Source organism: Poromitra crassiceps (assembly GCF_964638095.1).
Source record: "Poromitra crassiceps genome assembly, chromosome: 21".
Taxonomy (NCBI): Eukaryota; Metazoa; Chordata; class Actinopteri; order Beryciformes; family Melamphaidae; genus Poromitra; species Poromitra crassiceps.
Genome location: NC_139638.1, coordinates 25418385 through 25440407, shown reverse-complemented (window position 1 = coordinate 25440407; position 22023 = coordinate 25418385). Strand labels below are relative to the sequence as shown.

The 22023-nt window shown below is 45.0% G+C and overlaps 2 pseudogenes across 2 annotated transcripts; both read right to left on the bottom strand.

Moving 5' to 3' along the window:
• Window positions 1–2819: 2819 nt before the first annotated feature.
• On the bottom strand, window positions 2820–4272 carry LOC310795355 (serine incorporator 1 pseudogene; annotated as a pseudogene). The gene has a single exon. The product of its transcript is annotated as a serine incorporator 1 pseudogene (transcript).
• A 12816-nt stretch (window positions 4273–17088) lies between these two features.
• LOC310795354 (serine incorporator 1 pseudogene) lies at window positions 17089–19006 on the bottom strand (annotated as a pseudogene). Its single transcript has one exon. The product of its transcript is annotated as a serine incorporator 1 pseudogene (transcript).
• Window positions 19007–22023: the final 3017 nt, after the last annotated feature.

The following is a 22023-nucleotide window of genomic DNA, read 5'->3' as shown; positions in this document are numbered from 1 at the left end:
CTTCTCTACAGCTGTGCAACAGTCTCTGACACAAGGGACAACCGTTGCCAAGAAACTAATTTTCAGTATTTTTCAGTATTTCCCTGTTTGGCATAGGGATGAAGTTTATTCAGTTTACACAGAAATGTATCCCTATGCCAAACATGAAGCCTTACCCCCCAAGATCAATGCCTAACACCAGGTAATTCCAGGGATTTGAGCAAACTAGAACGGATATATGCCTCTGCCAACAAGTGAGCAGTCGACATGCATGTCTGTTCAGACTTTGATGTTTGAGCCAAATGTGAAGAAATTTTGTCAAGGCGTTGCTGAGATATCACATCAATGAGCATGAAATGAGCGGTCGTGATGTGACAGTAAGCTTGAACTTTGACCACCAAAATCTATTCAGTTCATCCTTGAGTCCAAGTCGACGTTTGAGCCAAATTGGAAGAAATTACGTCAAGGCGTTCCTGAGATGTCGCGTTAAAGAGCTTGGAAATGGGGTTCGTGAGGTCACAGTGACCTTGAACTTTGACGACCAAAATCTAATCATTTCATCCTCGAGTCCAAGTGGATGTTTGAGGCAAATTCGAAGGAATTCCATGAAGGCATTCCTGAGATATCGCGTTAACGAGCTTGAAAATTGAGTTTGAGAGGTCACAGTGACCTTGACCTTTGATCACCAAAATCTAATCAGTTCATCCTTGCATCCAAGTCGACGTTTGAGGCAAATTTTATGACGTTCCGTCAAGGCGTTCCTCAGATATCGCATTAACGAACATCGGACGGACAGACAACCCGAATCCATAATGCCTCCGGCCTGGCTATCGCCGGCGGAGGCATAAAAATAACTGGAAGTCCAAAAATGACACTTTTTCTCTTCTTCCAGAGAACAACTTTATTGGTTATATCAAAATATCCAATAAGCGGCTATACATGGAAACCAGAAAGTCATATGAAGAAAGACAAGCAAAGGTATAACAAAGTGTGCAAATTGTATAAAGGCACTTGTACAAGTTTATTATAAAAATGGGAGAATGGAAAGTCCCTGTGCAACAACGGTGTGTAAGACAAGAAAAGCAAGTTTAATATCAAAAGAATATGAATATAATCTATGTTGAGGAAAAAGACCAAAAATGACAGAAACTCCCCACAGAGTGAATTTGACCTTCTTGATATCTTGTCGCTCTAATAATTCTTTAAAAAAAATGATGTGAGGTGAAAATGGAGTTAAAGCTTCTTCAACAGAACAATCCTATGTCTCTGCAAAAGCCATACAATCAACATTGTCTTCTGTGTACCCTGAGGCAAAGAGCACTACCAACAACAACATATCACCAATTCCATTTCTAATTTACAAAATAGAATTATAATCCAATCTAAAAAGAACCAACGGCCTACCAACACGAGGGTCGCAGGTTCGCTCCCTCATGTTCCGGCTTGGTCGGGCGTCCATACGGGCACGATTGGCTATGTCTGCGGGTGGGAAGCAGGATTAGGGGTATCCGTCCTCAGCGTCCTGGTCTCTGCACTAGCGCCTCCTCTGGTCGTCGGGGCGCCTGTTTGGGGCGGAAAGCAACTGGTGGGAATAACGTGATCCTTTAACGTGCTACATCCTGCCAGTGCAGCTCCCCGCTCTCAGGTGAAAAGAAGCGGCTGGCAACTGTGCATGTGTACTTTACTTTATTTGAGAGGGACAGCATATATGAATGAACAAAAGCTTAGGATGCAGTGTAAATATATCAGAGTTAGCAAGAATGCAAATTTACCTGAGTCCCCGACATGCAACGATAAAACAAATACCACAGTAAAACCAATACGCTGACATGTTCAAGTAAATTAATTGCTTGATGACTGTGTCTCTTTGTTTTCCCAGGACGGCGAATGTCAAACAACTTGGTTATCTTCAGGCAATTAAAACAACTTTGTTATGACTTTGTTATCTTCAGGCAAGTAAAACAACTTGGTTATGTTTAGACAAGTAAAACAACTTTGGTTATGTTTAAGCAAATAAAACAACTTTGGTAATGTTTAGGCAAATAAACAACTTGGTTCTGTTCAGACATGTAAAACAACTTGGTTATGTTTAAGCAAATAAAACAACTTTGGTAATGTTTAGGCAAATAAACAACTTGGTTCTGTTCAGACATGTAAAACAACTTGGTTATGTTTAAGCAAATAAAACAACTTTGGTAATGTTTAGGCAAATAAACAACTTGGTTCTGTTCAGACATGTAAAACAACTTGGTTATGTTTAAGCAAATAAAACAACTTTGGTAATGTTTAGGCAAATAAACAACTTGGTTCTGTTCAGACATGTAAAACAACTTGGTTATGTTTAAGCAAATGAAACAACTTTGGTAATGTTTAGAAAAGTAAAACAACTTGGTTATTGGGGCAAAATGGCAAAAAAATTGTCCGCAACGCTTGTGGATCAATGTTGCTATGTTACAATTTCATCTCCGAAATTGTAAAATGGTAACATACGTTTCTACAGGGGTGGGCGTGGTTTATGGAGATTTTCTGTTTCTAACCCCTCCCCCTACCCTAAGATCTCAGAACGTTACCATTTTACAATTTTCTAGCCGAAATTGTAACATAGCAATGTTGGTCCAAAACGTTGCTATTTTACAATTTTCTGTGAGACTGTGTTGCAAAACCCCATGTGCCGCAGAACTGAACACAGATTGTGGTTCTAGTCATATGAGTGCATCTGCCCTGCCTATGAGATCTTTGAGCAACTGTTAAATCCTTACTGTATTCGTGTACATCTGTCATACTGTATTCGTGTACATCTGTCATGATGCAGTCTATGCAAATGGGTTTATTTTGCAAAGATATGTGTATGGCTAAATACATTTTGTAAGACGACTTCTCTTGACTCCTGACTCAATTATTTTGATCTCATGTGGTTTTACCTCAAGTTGTTGCTGTCACACTGTAGCTCAGTTGAGGTGCTGGATGAGCGGGAGAAGAATGTATTGATTCATTCAAATCTATAACAAAGGGATCTAGCTGAACTCTCAGTCGGGCAGGGCGGGTTCTAGCTGAAATCTTGGTGGACCAGGAGGACAGGGTCCAGAGATACAGGGCGAGACCCAGCCAACTGGAGAAGATCTTCACCCAGACGGCAGTCATGCTGCTCTGCATGTCTATGTCCGGCTTGTACCAGTTGGTGATGGTCATCATGATGTAGAGAGAGGCCAGGAAGAGCCTGAAATGGAAGAAGGAGACTCCGTCCTCCTTGTTGTCCATGGCACGGCGCACGCCATCCTGGACGGCCACCTCCTCGTTGGCCGCTCTCAGCTCCAGGCCCTCCTCCGTCTGCATCGGCGTGTTCACCTGGCTGTTGTTGGACAACGGGAAGCAGGCACAGAGAGTGCAGAAGAAGATCATGACCAATCCCACAATGCCCTGTGTATCCCACCACCGAATCACTGCTGGAGTGGGACCGCTGCCGACCAAACCCAACACGCTGGGGTTACACTGACGGTTGGGGTTGTTGGTCATGGCGGACCAGGTGACGTACATGGTGTAGAGGGAGATGAGGGAGGCCTGGAGCAGTCTGGATCTGGGCTGAGCCTCCTGGACTTTAGCCACGATGGAGACAACGATGCAGAGGATGAGGTTGAGGCTGATTAAGAACTTGTGCTCGGTGCAGTCATTAGGCTGGGTGTAGATCACGTAGAAAACTATCACAGCAACAATGGCCACGGCATAGTGCATGAAGGTGAAAACGTGCAGTAAAGTTGCAAACGCGCACTTTGAGTTCCCCTCCTTGGCCTTCTTCAGCCAGGACTGGTTCCAGGAGTGGGCGAAGTCCATCAGGGTGATGAGATGGATGACGATAAAGACGAAAGAGCCCACGATGCCAAAGTAGTACCACACTGTAGTAAAGGTCGGATCTGGAATGAAGCAGGCTGCAAAAGTTATACCAACCAGTATAAGCACCTTGAAGAACCAGAAGCCATGTTGGATGGAGGAGCGGAGGTCCTTGCTGCTGCGCATTCTGATCATGATGATGGAGAAGAGGAAGAAGAAGCAGGCCATGGCAAAACACATGCGGTACACTGCCTTGTAGCCCAACATGTCGTCACACTTCACCTTGTTGTTCAAGCCGGGGATGTACATGTAGGTCCCACCCATACAGAGGCCTGGAATCCGTTTGAGGCGACTCTCCATGTCTGGGATCATCACTACCACAGACAGCACCGTGCCCAGCAGCAGCAGGAGGAAGAAGAGCAGCCGGCTGATGGTAGAGTTGTAGGTGGAGGGGCGCCAGCACAGACACAGGCAGCAGCACCGACACAGGCGGCAGCAGCATCGACACGGCCCACACGGTGACTTGCACTTTTTACACTTCTGACGTGGAGTCCGACGTGGAGTCCGACGAGGACGAGTTGGCTTACCGGTATTTGGAGTTGGCTTACCGGTATTTGGAGTTGGCTTACCGGTATTTGGAGTTGAAGTAGTAGTAGTTGGCTTACCGGTATTTGGAATTGAAGGTGTAGGAGTCACCCCACCTACAGCGGCCCCCCCACCTACAGTGGCCCCCCCACCTACAGTGGCCCCCCCACCTACAGGAATGGGAATTGGAGCAGGAATGGGAATTGGAATAGGAATGGGGATGCAACAGTATCTTGTTTTGTTGCGTGTCTTGGATGTGGTGTCACCTACAGTGCCCCCCCCACCTACAGCGGCCCCCCCATCTACAGCGGCCACCCCACCTACAGCGGCCCCCCCACCTACAGCGGCCACCCCACCTACAGCGGCCCCCCCACCTACAGCGGCCACCCCACCTACAGCGGCCCCCCCACCTACAGCAGCCCCCCCACCTACAGCGGCCATCCCACCTACAGCAGCCCCCCCACCTACAGCGGCCCCCCCACCTACAGCGGCCACCCCACCTACAGCGGCCCCCCCACCTACAGCGGCCCCCCCACCTACAGCGGCCACCCCACCTACAGCGGCCCCAGCGGCCACCCCACCTACAGCGGCCACCCCACCTACAGCGGCCACCCCACCTACAGCGGCCACCCCACCTACAGCGGCCCCCCCACCTACAGCGGCCACCCCACCTACAGCGGCCCCCCCACCTACAGCGGCCACCCCACCTACAGCGGCCCCCCCACCTACAGCGCCCCCCCCACCTACAGCGGCCCCCCCACCTACAGCGGCCCCCCCACCTACAGCGGCCCCCCCACCTACAGCGGCCACCCCACCTACAGCGGCCCCCCCACCTACAGCGGCCACCCCACCTACAGCGGCCCCAGCGGCCACCCCACCTACAGCGGCCCCCCCACCTACAGCGGCCACCCCACCTACAGCGGCCACCCCACCTACAGCGGCCACCCCACCTACAGCGGCCCCCCCACCTACAGCGGCCCCCCCACCTACAGCGGCCACCCCACCTACAGCGGCCCCCCCACCTACAGCGGCCACCCCACCTACAGCGGCCCCCCCACCTACAGCGGCCCCCCCACCTACAGCGGCCCCAGCGGCCACCCCACCTACAGCGGCCCCCCCACCTTCAGCGGCCACCCCACCTACAGCGGCCCCCCCACCTACAGCGGCCACCCCACCTACAGTGGCCGCCCCACCTACAGCGGCCACCCCACCTACAGCGGCCCCCCCACCTACAGCGGCCCCCCCACCTACAGCGGCCCCCCCACCTACAGCGGCCACCCCGTCTAGTGCCATTGCTTCCAACACAAAAGGGTCCGTCTGACATCCATCTTCGCTGGTGGCTTCCTGCATGTGACAGTGACACTGGCACTTCTTGTCACATTGGCTCGCCATCTCTCTTGTGGTACAAAGGGACTCACCCCTCTCTGTCCTGGCAAACGAAAATAAAACATGGCTGTTTACCAATTTACAGTAATACTGTATAGCCCAATAATTCTACACATTTGATCTTGCATTTACAGACTGACATGGTCATGGGTGGGCCTATTTGACTAGTGATGTAGACAACAGGACAACGGTCCGAAAAAAGTAAATTTTAAATGCTCAAGGATATACAATGACCAAGGGTAATTGGTTTGTCACAAACACAGCAGAGCTGTTATAATGACCACACACACACTGTCCCCCAATCTTACCAAGTACGCAATGACGTTATAGCCCTGTTCCTTGAGCCACACCAGGATAAAGGAGGTGTCTAGTCCCCCACTGTAGGCCAGAACCACTGTGCCTTTGGAAATGAGAACCCCTCTGTCTGTCCAGGTATGGCTGCTGTGGAGAAGAGAGCAGGAGCCAGCAGTCAGTCATAATCACAGTCAGTCACACTACCCTGAGGAGGACAAACCACTTCTGCATGTTAATGAGGTGAAAACAAGAGAACCCTGGTTGGAGAGTAGTAAGTAAAAACAAATGATTTTTGTCACGGAAACTGGGGAAATCTATGCCCACGTTGTAAGCCATAAACGGTTGTATTGTTCATTTTAAAAGTAGCGTGACTGAGTCAGATGCTGTTCTCGCTGTGATTCCAGACTAGAGGATGTTGCTGACACGCAGCTACCTACCTGCGAGAGCAGGATGATGACATCTTGATACCACATTTCATACAGACCAGACTGCTGCTTTCGCTTATTTACCTCCACCATAACACAAACTGCGAGGGGGAACACGTTTTGGCAACGCTTTAGAATACAGCCTGCAAATAAGCATGTAACTAGAGGGTAACAAGATCTGTGCTTATAGGCTAATTATGGGGTACCACACTGTACTTATAGTGCAACTACGGGGTACAAGGAGTGAATTTAGCCTGTAACTAGAGGGTAACAAGATCTGTACTTATAGGCTAATTACGGGGTACCACACTGTACTTATAGTGTAACTACGGGGTACAAGGAGTGACTTTAGAATGTAACTAGAGGGTAACAAGATTTGTACTTATAGTATAACTACGGGGTAACAAGACTGTACTTATAGTATAACTACGGGGTAACAAGACTGTACTTATAGTATAACTATGGGGTATAACTACAGTCTTATACCCCGTAGTTATACTATAACTACAGTCTTATACCCCGTAGTTATACTATAATAGTATAACTATGGGGTAACAAGACTGTAGTTATAGTATAACTACGGGGTATAAGACTGTAGTTATAGTATAACTACGGGGTAACAAGACTGTAGTTATAGTATACAGTAACTACGGGGTATAAGACTGTAGTTATAGTATAACTATGGGGTATAAGACTGTAGTTATAGTATAACTATGGGGTATAAGACTGTAGTTATAGTAACTATAACTACAGTCTTATACCCCGTAGTTATACTATAACTACAGTGAAAGGGGGCTTGAGCCCCTGCCTTTTTTTCAGTCTGTAAAAAGTGCCTTTTTTTTTATTTTATATAATACATTTTTCATTTTCATTCCAACAACACATAAACAAAACAAACAGCTCAGACACATGAAAAAATAAAATAAAAAGTGCCCTTTCCTGACCATGAATGCATTTCTAATGATGCTTTGTATGGAAATTGCCCTTTCCATGCCATCACTGAAGGCAGCATTCAAAGAGAAATGCCTTTTCCGAGCTCTCTTGGTCTTGAATGCACCATTTGTATTGTAATAGGCCTCTGCATGGAGCAGTGTTTTTCTAAACCGCCCCTGAAGGCACCAACCCAAAAACGCACGTGGCCCGTCCCCACCCACTCCAGCAGTGCGCACTCCACTCAGCCAGAGCAACCATGCAGACGGACAGCAGCAGCACAGGCGCACACAGTCTGACAGATATATCAGTCAGTCAACGTGAATCAGGTATGTATGTTTGTCAAAGTCTCATCCTAAAATGAGATATTCCTCTAAATCTGGTTAAAATCGGAATATTTAAAATGAGTTATACCCCTAAATTGGCCTTCAAATTGCCTCAAATTTCCGCCGCCACCGTCAGGACGGTGGCTGTAGTGCCCTTTTATGAATTTGAGCCCCTGCCCCTCTAATGTTTTCTGCACGTCCCTGCTCTCTATCATCAAAGTTGCCCATCGCTGGGTTACGGCATGACAATATTTGTTCGGCCCCCAGCAACAATCTGGGTTTCTCATGTGGCCCTCCATGAAAAATAATTGCCCACCTGTTATAGCACCTGTTAAGCAAAGATCCTGACTAAAATCTTACATTCGGCAGCATGCTTGACAAGACCAACGGCTTTTACCCACTGGTAATTTAATACAATGTTAATTGAAACATGACAACACAAAAGGCAATAGTAGCTACTTACGTAACCCTTAATTTGTTTGTAGAGAGATTGGGAAAGGTTGTAGCCTATGTTGGCGTTGTTGAAGTCATCAAGCAGCAGCGTGAATGGGATAACTGATTCACGATGGCACATTGGCACTGATTTATTATCGGAGGCATCCGATTCCGCGTGCTCCACTCATGCCCAGCCCACAACACGGGTCATGTATCGACATGTAATGATGATTTAGTGTAGGCCTATATGGGATCAGCTCATTCCATGGAAAGGAATTGCTTCAAAATTCCCCCATTCTCTGGGTGCATGATGATGGAAGGAATAAAAATCACAGAGCCTCAAACAACTCACGCCGTCCAGCGAATTAGCTTACAAACAGGTGAAAAGGGGTTGAAGAGTTGTCATGCAGTAGCCGGTTAAAACAAGATAAAACAGAGTTAAACAAAATAACCTCGTTGTCTGTCTGTGCCGTGTCAAGCCTTGAACAGCCTGGGGCAAGGTAATCACTCACTCAAGCAGCCAATCAATCACAGCAAATCAAAAAGGAAAAACAACAACTCTATATTAAAGTATAAGACAGTTAAAGCATGCAAATAACTGAAATCACACCAAAGCACAAAATAATCCAAACCAAAAATAACACTACTGAGGGGGCGGACGGCGGTTACACAAACATTATCTCAGATCTTCTGCGCCATCCAGTGTTAGATAGCCTATGTATTTTAGATGCGTTCTATATTTCTTTTATGATTTATTTTTGTTTTGTATGTGGCTCTGTGTAAAGTAGGCTTATGCATTGAGTCCCCCCCCCCCCAGCAGTGTTTCACAAAACAATCAGTCAGCAGCCTAAACAACAAAATCATTTTCATATTGTCAATTTGTTGTCATCACAATTGTAAAATTGTGTTAGGTAGCCTATGTCTGTCAAAAACGTGTTTCTGTCAAATGTTCACATCTCTTCTAAAGTCCACATTCCACATACGGTAGCTGAATTTTTCCTAAACAAAATCCAGTCTCTGTGTGAGAGATATGGGAGGAAGCAACTGTTGATTTGAAGTTCATGGTATCGGTTTTGTTTGGTAGATGGTGCCTGGTTTCTGATAAAGGCGGTTCCTAATAACTTCCTGGTAAGCAGTGTTTGGGAGTAACTAGTTAGCCTATAGCCGTTAGTAGGTTAATGCATTACCATAATCCCACTACGTTTTGCGGTAACTATAGGCTAATCAAACTTTTTGAAGGAGGTATTAGCAAAAATAAGTTTATACAAGTGTACAATTAGTAGGCTATAGGCTACTTCTTTTAAACTTAAAATGAGAGTATAATTTCAGTTTACTTTCCTACTTATCAAATATATACTTATCAAAATTGTAGCCTACTTAAGTAGGCTATACTTACACTTGAGTAGGCCTATAGGCTACTTAAGTGTAGGCCTATACTTACACAGTATTTCAGCCCGACCCCCACGCGACCCGACCCAGCCCGACAGGCTCGGGCCGGGCTGACAATAATTTATGCTAATGGTTCGGGCGGGTCGGGCTCAGGCTGAGCATAAAAAGAAAATGTGTTTTTATGCATTTACAGTAGGCCAGATTTATACTCTTTATTCTTTCTCACTCTCTTCCATGGTTACACATGCACACAGTAGTAGATTGTGCACTGCGCATGCCAATAGAGCAGGCGAGGCCACACAGCAGCCGAGCTGTGGGCGAGCCTACGGTTTCAAGGTTTCTGCCCCGAAGGGGCGGATAGAGACAGTCCGCATGTCTGGGAACGCCCACAAAATGTTAAACGGCTGGCGCGCGAGTGGGGTAAAACCGCCGATATATCTCATGGGCTGACTCACCAAAAGACGGTGCTGCGGCTCTAATTAGGTTTGGGGGTTCTAGAGCAGAACACAAGACATCTGCTCAGATGTGCGTTTCTTGCGGTGGTTAAATCCCCGATCGTGTCTGCCTGGGCTGGGCTATCAGCTAAATTCTAACTGTGCTGAATGGATAGAACGGGGGAATTTACCCCACCCTGACCACGCCCCCAGCCAGGCTGAGCCAGCTAAACCAGCGTCTATGACGAGATGTGGCCTCAACCTATACCCTACTAGAGTTCAAATTTGACAGTTGTCTTGTCCCACATTGTGCCATAACAACACTAAAATTACATGTTTGCAATTATAAGAGAATTGAAGCAAAAAATAAAGTAATGCAAAAGTCAAACTAATTACTTTTATTATGGAGTGATTTGTAAAGTAATTCAGATACTTTTGGAGAGAACCAACTGTAAATAATTACTCATTTTCAGTAAGTTCCCCAACACTGCTGATGCAGCACCGCTAAGTTAGCCTATTTTTGTGACAATTTATTTTTCAGCAAAAAATACCACTGACTGACTGAGAACAGACAGACAAGTACACAAACATTGCTTAAATATATTCAGGCATGACAACAATCAAAAGCCCAATTACAGCACGAGACAAGTGATCCCTCTGTAGATGCTGCAGCCTGCATGCTGTCCTGCAACGTTGAAACTCATAAAATAGCCCTGAACTGAACTTGTACCACAATAGACCATTAGAGGTCGGTCTTCCCTCACAAGTCTCTTACCGTACACCAAACCACCATTACTGTAGTCTCAGTCTGTCTCCAACACCTGTCAAACAAAATACATATAAATGATTTCCAAAATATCATCTGATTTTTCCACTGAGGACCCCCGCCCCCCACCCACCTGTTTTATTCATCTTCTTTCTTGGTTGGTACTTACAATTTGATTATTTGATTATCCAGTCTCCTTGCAATATAAGAGCTAAAAATCTTGACTGAGACAGTGACTTTTTTTTTTGCATTTTTATTTCTTCGCCATGAACTTCCAAAATCAAAATAACAAATGATCAAAAATACAATATAAACTTCTGAAAATCAATACACTGGAACATTTTTTTTGTTATTTTCTTACACAAGGCAAAAACAAAGACAAAGTCCAGGTGGCTAGTGACTCTGCTTGTCTGTTTGACAACTGCACCATGGCCTCTACTGAGAGGATTAGAGAAGCATGGCAGGAGGAACTTGGTACTGATTTATCTGACATTATATGGGAAAGGAGTCTGTCGGTTGTACAACTCTGCTCAGTTAATAGCAGACACCAGCTGATCCAATTTAAAGTTGCTCACCGTCTCCACTACTCCAAGCAGAAATTACACAAGATCTATCCTACTGTATCACCACTGTGTGAAAGGTGTCAAGTGACGGAGGGCACACTATCTCATGCCTTTTGGTTCTGCCCTTCACCAACGGGATTCTGGGCCAAAATATTTGACTGGTACTCTAAGGCCTACAAAATAACCCTTCTGCCGGAGGCAGAACTCGCCATCTTCGGCTGCTCGGAGTCTTCTCTGAACTTCCCTACAGCTGTGCAACAGTCTCTGACACAAGGGACAACCGTTGCCAAGAATCTAAATTTCAGTATTTTTCAGTATTTCCCTGTTTGGCATAGGGATGAAGTTTATGCAGTTTACACAGAAATGTATCTCTATGCCAAACATGAAGCCTTACCCCCCAAGATCAATGCCTAACATCAGGTAATTCCAGGGATTTTAGCAAACTAGAACGGATATATGCCTCCGCCAACAAGTGAGCAGTCGACATGCATGTCTGTTCAGACTTTGATGTTTGAGCCAAATGTGAAGAAATTTCGTCAAGGCGTTGCTGAGATATCACATCAATGAGCATGAAAAAGCGGTCGTGATGCGACAGTAAGCTTGAACTTTGACCACCAAAATCTATTCAGTTCATCCTTGAGTCCAAGTCGACGTTTGAGCCAAATTGGAAGAAATTACGTCAAGGCGTTCCTGAGATGTCGCGTTAAAGAGCTTGGAAATGGGGTTCGTGAGGTCACAGTGACCTTGAACTTTGACGACCAAAATCTAATCAGTTCATCCTTGCATCCAAGACAACGTTCGAGCCAAGAAATTCTCTGGAAGCTGTTCCTGAGATATCGCATTAAAGAAGTTGGGAATGGTGTTTGTGAGGTCACAGTGTATAAAAAGAATAGAAACCGCACACTCTGGCTCCGATGCAATGAATTTAATAAACGGACAACGTTTCGGCCTGGTGGCCTTTGTCAAGTCATGACTTGACAAAGGCCACAAAGGCTTTCGCCGGCGGAGGCATAAAAATAACTGGAAGTCCAAAAATGACACTTTTTCTCTTCTTCCAGAGAACAACAACTTTATTGGTTATATCGAAATATCCAATAAGCGGCTATACATGGAAACCAGAAAGTCGTATGAAGAAAGACAAGCAAAGGTATAACAAAGTGTGCAAATTGTATAAAGGCACTTGTACAAGTTTATTATAAAAATGGGAGAATGGAAAGTCCCTGTGCAACAACGGAGTGTAAGACAAGAAAAGCAAGTTTAATATCAAAAGAATGATTAAAAGAATATGAATACAATCTATGTTGAGGAAAAAGACCAAAAATGACAGAAACTCCCCACAGAGATCATTAAAGTCGAATTTGACCTTCTTGATATCTTGTCGCTCTAATAATTCTTTAAAAAAAAATGATGTGAGGTGAAAATGGAGTTAAAGCTTCTTCAACAGAACAATCCTATGTCTCTGCAAAAGCCATAAAATCAACATTGTCCTCTGTGTACCCTGAGGCAAAGAGCACTACCAACAACAACATATCACCAATTCCATTTCTAATTTACAAAATAGAGTTATAATCCAATCTAAAAAGAACCAACGGCCTACCAACACGAGGGTCGCAGGTTCGCTCCCTCATGTTCCGGCTTGGTCGGGCGTCCATACAGGCACGATTGGCTATGTCTGCGGGTGGGAAGCAGGATTAGGGGTATCTGTCCTCAGCGTCCTGGTCGCTGCACTAGCGCCTCCTCTGGTCGTCGGGGCGCCTGTTTGGGGCGGAAAGCAACTGGTGGGAATAGCGTGATCCTTTAACGTGCTACATCCTGCCGGTGCAGCTTCCCGCTCTCAGGTGAAAAGAAGCGGCTGGCAACTGTGCATGTGTACTTTACTTTATTTGAGAGGGACAGCATATATGAATGAACAAAAGCTCAGGATGCAGTGTAAATATATCAGAGTTAGCAAGAATGCAAATTTTCATCTGGAGTCCCCGACATGCAACAATAAAACAAATACCACAGTAAAACCAAAACGCTGACATGTGCAAGTAAAATAAGGAACCACAGCAAATACAAAACAAATACAATACAGTATAAAAGTGCAAAAGTAGGAAAAAATCTGAGCTCAGCGTCTGTTTTAAGACAAATAAAATAAAATAAGACCAACTAAAATAACAGTTTTAAGAAAGACTAAAATAACAGGGGCATTTAAATAAATGAACTAAAATAAATTAGTAAGTGCTAAAAATGTGTCGGAGGAAGCATGGTGCTACGTTACCCTGCTAGCCGGGCGCTTCTCGCTCATACTGAGCATTAGCGCCCGGGGACCCACTTAACATTTCCCATCAGGCTAGCTTTCCGCTCTCGTGGTGGGAAGTGTGGGGGGGGGCAGTACGGACAACGACGCACTGTGTTTACACTACTGCCCCCCCACACTTCCTGAATGGTATTGCATCAAGGATTTTTTGATATAAAAGACGTAAAAGTGGATTTTATGCAACAAGTTGGAAACGGCGTCATCTGTCGCTATCTAGAAGAGGATGTTGCGCATCGGATAGGGTCTTCACTTCAAGTTTATGGCTCAGGTAAATAATCTTTTAAGACGTAGCCGCGAGAGCGGATAGCTGGTCTGATGGGAAATGCTAAGTGGGTCCCCGGGCGCTAATGCTCAATATGAGTGAGAAGCTCCCGGCTAGCAGGGTAAGGTGCTACGGCTCTCCCCAGATCAGCAGAGGGTGGAGCAGGGGGAAATTGGTCAAGTACAATTGGGGAGAAAATGGGGAGTGGGGGGAACGGAGCAGATTTGAAAAAGCTAGAACTGTCTGCTCTTTGAGTGCAAATAAACAGGAGGCTCTTAGCTGCGGTGAGGTGTTCTAGCTGCAGTCCCGCCCCTGTGTCACGAGGGGGCATTGCCCGCTCACCCAGACTATCCCGCCCCCTCAGTCAGGACATGGCCATTTACTCTTTTTAGTTTATTTGTTTTCCCAGGATGGCGAAGGTCATCCGCAGGATGCCCAAGCATGTCGCACCCTACCCTGCCTGTGATTAGTTGTGTGTAGGCATGATGCAGAGCCTTTTGTAAAGCAGGCACTTGGTGGCTGTTTGTCTAATAACTTATAATAAATCTAATAAATCTCAAAGAGGAGAGGCTCTTTGGAAGAGCGTTATATTGGCATAGCAGGCACAATTAATTGCTTGATGACTGTCTAATCATGATAAAACTGCTGATGTGGTGCCTAGATAAGGCAACTGGTCTGCTCATGTTTTTCTAGCTGGGAATAGTGCGTTACGTTGTCGCCCCCTCTTGGAATTTCAACGCCCCCTCTCCTTTAGACAGGACTGTCTAGCTGGTGATATCGAGAAAATTTAAGTTATTTAAGTTGATTATGAAATAAAATCAATAGCTATAGACGGTTTTAACTTGACAACAAAAACATTCTAAATTGAACCCCCGCTCACTTCCTGTTGCAGTGTTTGCTATGGACATAAAAGAAAAAAAATCATTCAAGTGCAGGACTGACCATTCCGTGAAAACCGTCTATACAGCTGAGCGGCGAAAACAAAAGTAACGATGTCGAGTGAATATTTCTGCAGTTTGCAGAATGCTGAGAAAAAGGAAGTGCTGTGGGGTTGCGCTCTGGTGAAAACCGTCTATAAAGCAGATAGTTATTCGTTATTAAGTATAATTGCATACACATAGATCAATGCTGGTGCATAACACAGACAGGCACATTTAGCAATTTTTTTTATTTTTTTGCTAAAAACGTTTTTCCGTTTTTCTGTTTTAAAGTTTAAAACGGAAAAGGGAAACGAAAAAGGGAAAAAAACGGAAAAACAAAAAAAGAAAGTAAAAAAAACGGAAAAACAAAAAAATAAAGAAAAATAAACGGAAAAACAAAAACAAAAAAACTGATTCCCCCCATTTCGTTTTTTCAATTTAAAACCATTGAAAATGGGTTATACTTGAGTACCCCGACCTAGTCTATTTATTTTTAAACATTTTTAATACTGAATGAATGTTTAATACTAATGTTATGTTAAATTATCTGTCTTAACCTGTTGGCACAGGAAGAGAAAATTTGAAAACATACAGAAATATCCATTGTAATAGGTGAGCACATCAATAAACTATGTGTCATATATTTATTTAGGTAGAAGTTACATTTTTGATGGCACAAGGGTTTTCTGGTCCAATTTCTTTTGCCGCGAAAACTGCCGCGCTTAATATTGCCCGCGACTCCTTATATTTTTCTGTATTTGGCCACCCCTGGTCTAGAGCATTGGTTCCCAAACTGTGGTCCGCCGGGCTCCGCCTGGTCGTCCACAGAGAATTGCATTTTTTTTTATTAGACAACAGTTTTTTACATACACATTAACCCTGAGCAGTTGCCGGATTGGGCGGATTTTCGGAAATATCGCGATATTTGGGAAACATCACAATTTTGAACATTTACTTTCAGAGGCTGCAGCAGGCTCAGTTTTAAAGCCAGGGTGAATTTTCTGGTATCATAAGAAACTAGATGCATGCTAGCTTGTCAAGAATGTAGCTAAATAACACTCCAAATTTTGGCTAAATTTTGGCGAGGGAAAAAAACTTTTTCAAAGGGGTCCACTTTTTCACAGCCTAATGTTGGCAGGTGTGTGTGTGTGTGTGTGTGTGTGTGTGTGTGTGTGTGTGTGTGTGTGTCCGTGTGTGTCCATTTTGAACCAGCTAGTAGCCTTATATTGTTATTTAGCCTTTCTGCTGCTATTGCATGGTTAAATCAGCAACATTTATTTTATGGGGGGGTGTACACAGTAGACGTGGTCCCTAGGAAATTTGGTTTGGTACGTATACTGTTACTAAAAGTTTGGGAACCCCTGGTCTAGTAGTGCATTGGTTCCCAAACTGTGGGGCTCCGCTTGGTGGTCCGCCAGAGAATTGCAGTTTTTTTATTTTTATTTTACAGACAACAGTTTTTACATACACATTAACCCTGAGCAGTTGCCGGATTGGGCCGATTTTCAGAAATTTTGAACATTTACTTTCAGAGGCTGCAGCAGGCTCAGAAGCCAGAGTCAAGTTTCTGGTATCATATGAAACTAGAAGACTTAAGGAATCGATTTCTACCAACCATAACACTCCAATTTAACATTACAATATAACAGAATGTTATATTACAATATAACATTCCAAATAACACTCCAATTTTAGGCTAAATTTTGGCGAGGGAAAACAACTTTTTCAAAGGGGTCCACTTTTTCACAGCCTAATGTTGGCAGGTGTGCGTGTGTGTGTCCATTTTGAACCAGCTAGTAGTCGTATATTGTTATTTATCCTTTCTGCTGCTATTGCATCGTTAAATCAGCAAATTTTATTTTGAGCTGAGCGCAGCTGTGGTTTTCACATTTCCTCTTTCAAAGAGGAAATGTGACCTTTAACTGTCATTTCTGTGAATTCTAAGGAACTCACATATTATTTAAAAACAGCAATCCTACAGTGACATGTAAAATGATAACATACTGTATTAAGGTCCATTTAACAAATTAGCCCTGGAGTAATTAAATTGAGTCAATTAGCCAATAATTAGGGGCGGGTTTTGGGGCCAAATGGTTGGTTTTGACCCACAAAACCCCATGTGCCGCAGCACTGAGCACAGATTGTGGTCCTAGTCATATGAGTGCATCTGCCCTGCCTATGAGATCTTTGAGCAACTGTTAAATCCTTACTGTATTCGTGTATATCTGTCATGATGCAGTCTATGCAAATGGGTTTATTTTGCAAAGATATGTGTATGGCTAAATACATTTTGTAAGACGACTTCTCTTGACTCCTGACTCAATTATTTTGATCTCATGTGGTTTTACCTCAAGTTGTTGCTGTCACACTGTAGCTCAGTTGAGGTGCTGGATGAGCGGGAGAAGAATGTATTGATTCATTCAAATCTATAACAAAGGGATCTAGCTGAACTCTCAGTCGGGCAGGGCGGGTTCTAGCTGAAATCTTGGTGGACCAGGAGGACAGGGTCCAGAGATACAGGGCGAGACCCAGCCAACTGGAGAAGATCTTCACCCAGACGGCAGTCATGCTGCTCTGCATGTCTATGTCCGGCTTGTACCAGTTGGTGATGGTCATCATGATGTAGAGAGAGGCCAGGAAGAGCCTGAAATGGAAGAAGGAGACTCCGTCCTCCTTGTTGTCCATGGCACGGCGCACGCCATCCTGGACGGCCACCTCCTCGTTGGCCGCTCTCAGCTCCAGGCCCTCCTCTGTCTGCATCGGCGTGTTCACCTGGCTGTTGTTGGACGACGGGAAGCAGGCACAGAGAGTGCAGAAGAAGATCATGACCAATCCCACAATGCCCTGTGTATCCCACCACCGAATCACTGCTGGAGTGGGAGTGGGACTGCTGCGGACCAAACCCAACATGCTGGGGTTACACTGACGGTTGGGGTTGTTGGTCATGGCGGACCAGGTGACGTACATGGTGTAGAGGGAGATGAGGGAGGCCTGGAGCAGTCTGGATCTGGGCTGAGCCTCCTGGACTTTAGCCACGATGGAGACAACGATGCAGAGGATGAGGTTGAGGCTGATTAAGAACTTGTGCTCGGTGCAGTCAGGCTGGGTGTAGACCACGTAGAAAACTATCACAGCAACAATGGCCACGGCATAGTGCATGAAGGTGAAAACGTGCAGTAAAGTTGCAAACGCGCACTTTGAGTTCCCCTCCTTGGCCTTCTTCAGCCAGGACTGGTTCCAGGAGTGGGCGAAGTCCATCAGGGTGATGAGATGGATGATGATAAAGACGAAAGAGCCCACGATGCCAAAGTAGTACCACACTGTAGTAAAGGTCGGATCTGGAATGAAGCAGGCTACAAAAGTTATACCAACCAGTATAAGCACCTTGAAGAACCAGAAGCCATGTTGGATGGAGGAGCGGAGGTCCTTGCTGCTGCGCATTCGGATCATGATGATGGAGAAGAGGAAGAAGAAGCAGGCCATGGCAAAACACATGCGGTACACTGCCTTGGAGCCCAAAATGTCGTCACACTTCACCTTGTTGTTCAAGCCGGGGATGTACATGTAGGTTTGGGTCCCACCCCTACAGAGGCCTGGAATCCAGTTGAGGTGCCTCTCCATGTCTGGGATCATCACTACCACAGACAGCACCGTGCCCAGCAGCAGCAGGAGAAAGAAGAGGAGCCGGCTGATGGTAGAGTTGTAGGTAGAGGGACGCCAGCACAGACACAGGCAGCAGCACCGACACGGCCCACACTGTAACTTGCACTTTTTACACCTCCGACGTGGAGTCCGACGAGGACGAGTTGGCTTACCGGTATTTGGAGTTGAAGTAGTAGTAGTCGCAGGAATTGCAGCAGGAATGGGAATTGGAGCAGGAATGGGAATTGGAATAGAAATGGGGATGCAACAGTATCTTGTCTTGGATGTGGTGCCACCTACAGCGGCCACTCCACCTACAGCGGCCAATCCACCTACAGCGGCCACTCCACCTACAGCGGCCAATCCACCTACAGCGGCCACTCCACCTACAGCGGCCCCCCCACCTACAGCGGCCACCCCACCTAGTGCCGTTGCTTCCACCACAAAAGGGTCCGTCTGACATCCATCTTCTTTGGTGGCTTTCTGCATGTGACACTGGCACTTTGTCTTTTTTGTGGTTGGCATGTCACATTGGCTCGCCATCTCTCTTGTGGTACTACAAAGGGACTCACCCCTCTCTGTCCTGGCCTGCATGTTAACTCAATTATGGCACGGGAGTCAAGATCGATGGAGCACTTCAGTATTTATTCATCTGTACAGTGGGACACACACAACAAGCAGGTCAGCAAGACTGCAAGATGATCGACAGCTTGCTTCAACCACAGCCTGATATAACCTTTCTGCTGCGTTTAAAATTGTATTGTGATCATATAGTGAATGACAAATCCATATAAAAAAATGATAAAATCTCAAAACAAAAATAAAACATGGCTGTTTACCAATTTACAGTAATATTGTATAGCCCAATAATTCTACACATTTGCATTTACACACTGACATGGTCATGGGTGGGCCTATTTGACTAGTAATGTAGACAACAGGACAACGGTTCGAAAAAAGTAAATTTTAAACGCTCAAGGATATACAATGACCAAGGGTAATTGGTTTGTCACAAACACAGGAGAGCTGTCAATGACCACACACACTGTCCCCCAATCTTACCAAGTACGCAATGACGTTATAGCCCTGTTCCTTGAGCCACACCAGGATACAGCCAGGAGGTGTCTAGTCCCCCACTGTAGGCCAGAACCACTGTGCCTTTGGAAATGAGAACCCCTCTGTCTGTCTGTCCAGGTATGGCCGCTGTGGAGAAGAGAGCAGGAGCCAGCAGTCAGTCATAATCACAGTCAGTCACACTACCCTGAGGAGGACGAACCACTTCTGCATGTTAATGAGGTGAAAACAAGAGAACCCTGGTTGGAGAGTAGTAAGTAAAAACAAATGATATTTGTCACGGAAACGGTGGGGAAATCTATGCCCACGTTGTAAGCCATAAACGGTTGTATTGTTCATTTTAAAAGTAGCGTGACTGAGTCAGATGCTGTTGTCGCTGTGATTCCAGACTAGAGGATGTTGCTGACATGCAGCTACCTACCTGCGAGAGCAGGATGATGACATCTTGATACCACATTTCATACAGACCAGACTGCTGCTTTACTCTTGCTTATTTACCTCCTCCATAACACACACTGCGAGCGGGAAGACGTTTTACAGGGGAAACTATTGACGACGAACCATTTCTTAATGTTTATGATGTGAAAATAAGTGCCCTGGTATAACCCTGGTTGGGGAGTAGTACCGATCCTCTTTAAAATAACGATATTTGACATGGAAACTGTGGGGAAATATTATGCCCACCAGCCACCACGTTTTATAAGCCAAAAACCTTGCACTGTCAGAGAGACTGTCTGTATACTGAAAGTGTGTTCATTTAATAAATCCTCCTTTGTTCATTTTCAATGAGCGACTGATTGATTCAAACAAGCATTTATTTTGCCATTACAGACTGAGATGATTCTCGAGCGACCTCTGACCTATGACCCCTCCTCTGAGAGTTAAAATAGCATCATCGGAGCACTCATAAATCACGGAGGTGAGAAATCATGATAACCAGTGGATCTCTACCAAACAGAGGCTATCCCATATGACTAAATTTACTCAGAGCAAAGGCATGCATGTAAGTTCCCCGATGAGTAACAACATGTTAATCCTTTGTACACCTCTAAGTCTTAATCTTGGACCTCTATCCCCTCCTCCCCCAGCATCGGGTGGGCAGTCTACCAATACAGGCGGCCTGACAGCACTTTTTCCCTTCAGGGTGAAAGAATTTACTAACCTATAGTAGAATCACCCAGCACATATTTCGTGAACGAGCTGAGGCCCGAGATCATTCTGTCCTTTCTACATGCATGGAGGAGGCTATTTGCTTAACCCAAAATCATACCTCTTACCTTATAGGATCTGTGGACCCTTCTCAAAAATGTTTTGAAGAAGAAAAATAAATAAATAAAAATCCAGGGGTGTGTTACTAGGTTTTATATATAAGTTTACACTTTTCCTTATAAAGCATACAAATCATTTTCCAGTACATTTTTGTCCAATATACAGTACATGACATTATTGTCCAGGATACATTCCCTTGTTAAGCATCACCACTGGTTTCAATTGATATTCCCTCCTTTACTGGGCACTCTCATTGTGCTCGTTTTGAGAGATAATTCTGTTTCTGTGGATCAACGAGCTGTGCTCGTATAATAGATGATTCCGTTTCTGTTCTCCCTCGTCTCACACTCCCTGCTGGAGCCGAGACTGATAGCTTAATAAAACGATAAGTTTCCCTGTTCGAGAAATAACGGGGCATCCCGTTAGGCTCAAGTTCTAAGATAACGGGCATCTCTTCTGGCTCCCTGCCTGGGGCAGGAGAGCGATAACCCTTGAGGTCCGGCTACTTTTCTTGTGTCTTAGGGACGCGTGTTTATGTTTTGCTGGCTCACGGTGACCTAACCTCTAATTTGATGATACACTGTCCATCTGCATGTTATCAGTCCTCCCCATCTGTGGTGATTTAGCCATCATGTTTGTGTGCGCGCTGATGTGCGCAGTTAAATTCTAATCAACCCATGATATCACACTGATGTCTCACACTATCCCATTTTTAAATATTTCACATGTAATATTCATCCAATTTTGAGAATACATTTACCACACTTTAAAAGCAACATTAGACTCAGTTAGTCATCGATTGTCACATCTTCACTACCCTCGGTCAGTACATTATGCTTTTCCAACTTTCCATGATGTTTCATAGTGATCAATTCTTCACTTGTCAACACAATGCATTTCAATTATACAATTCAACTCATGCTCTTCACGTGACATATGGTTATAACATTGTAACCTCAGTGCACACAGAATGTTGTATATAGAAAAACTTGTATTCTAAAAAACTAGGATTCTCCTCTCCTCCAGTCAGCCTTGCCCTCCCCTCTGCTGCAGCTGGTGGAGCAAAAGTTAATCCCGAGGTCACTCTCCGCAACAAGACCCACATTGGCAGCAGCAAACTGCTAGAAATTCATCCAGACCAGAGTGAGAATGTATGTGACTCATGCACATTCACTATTACTTTCAATTCAAGAGAATACGAGAATCATTTCCGAGAA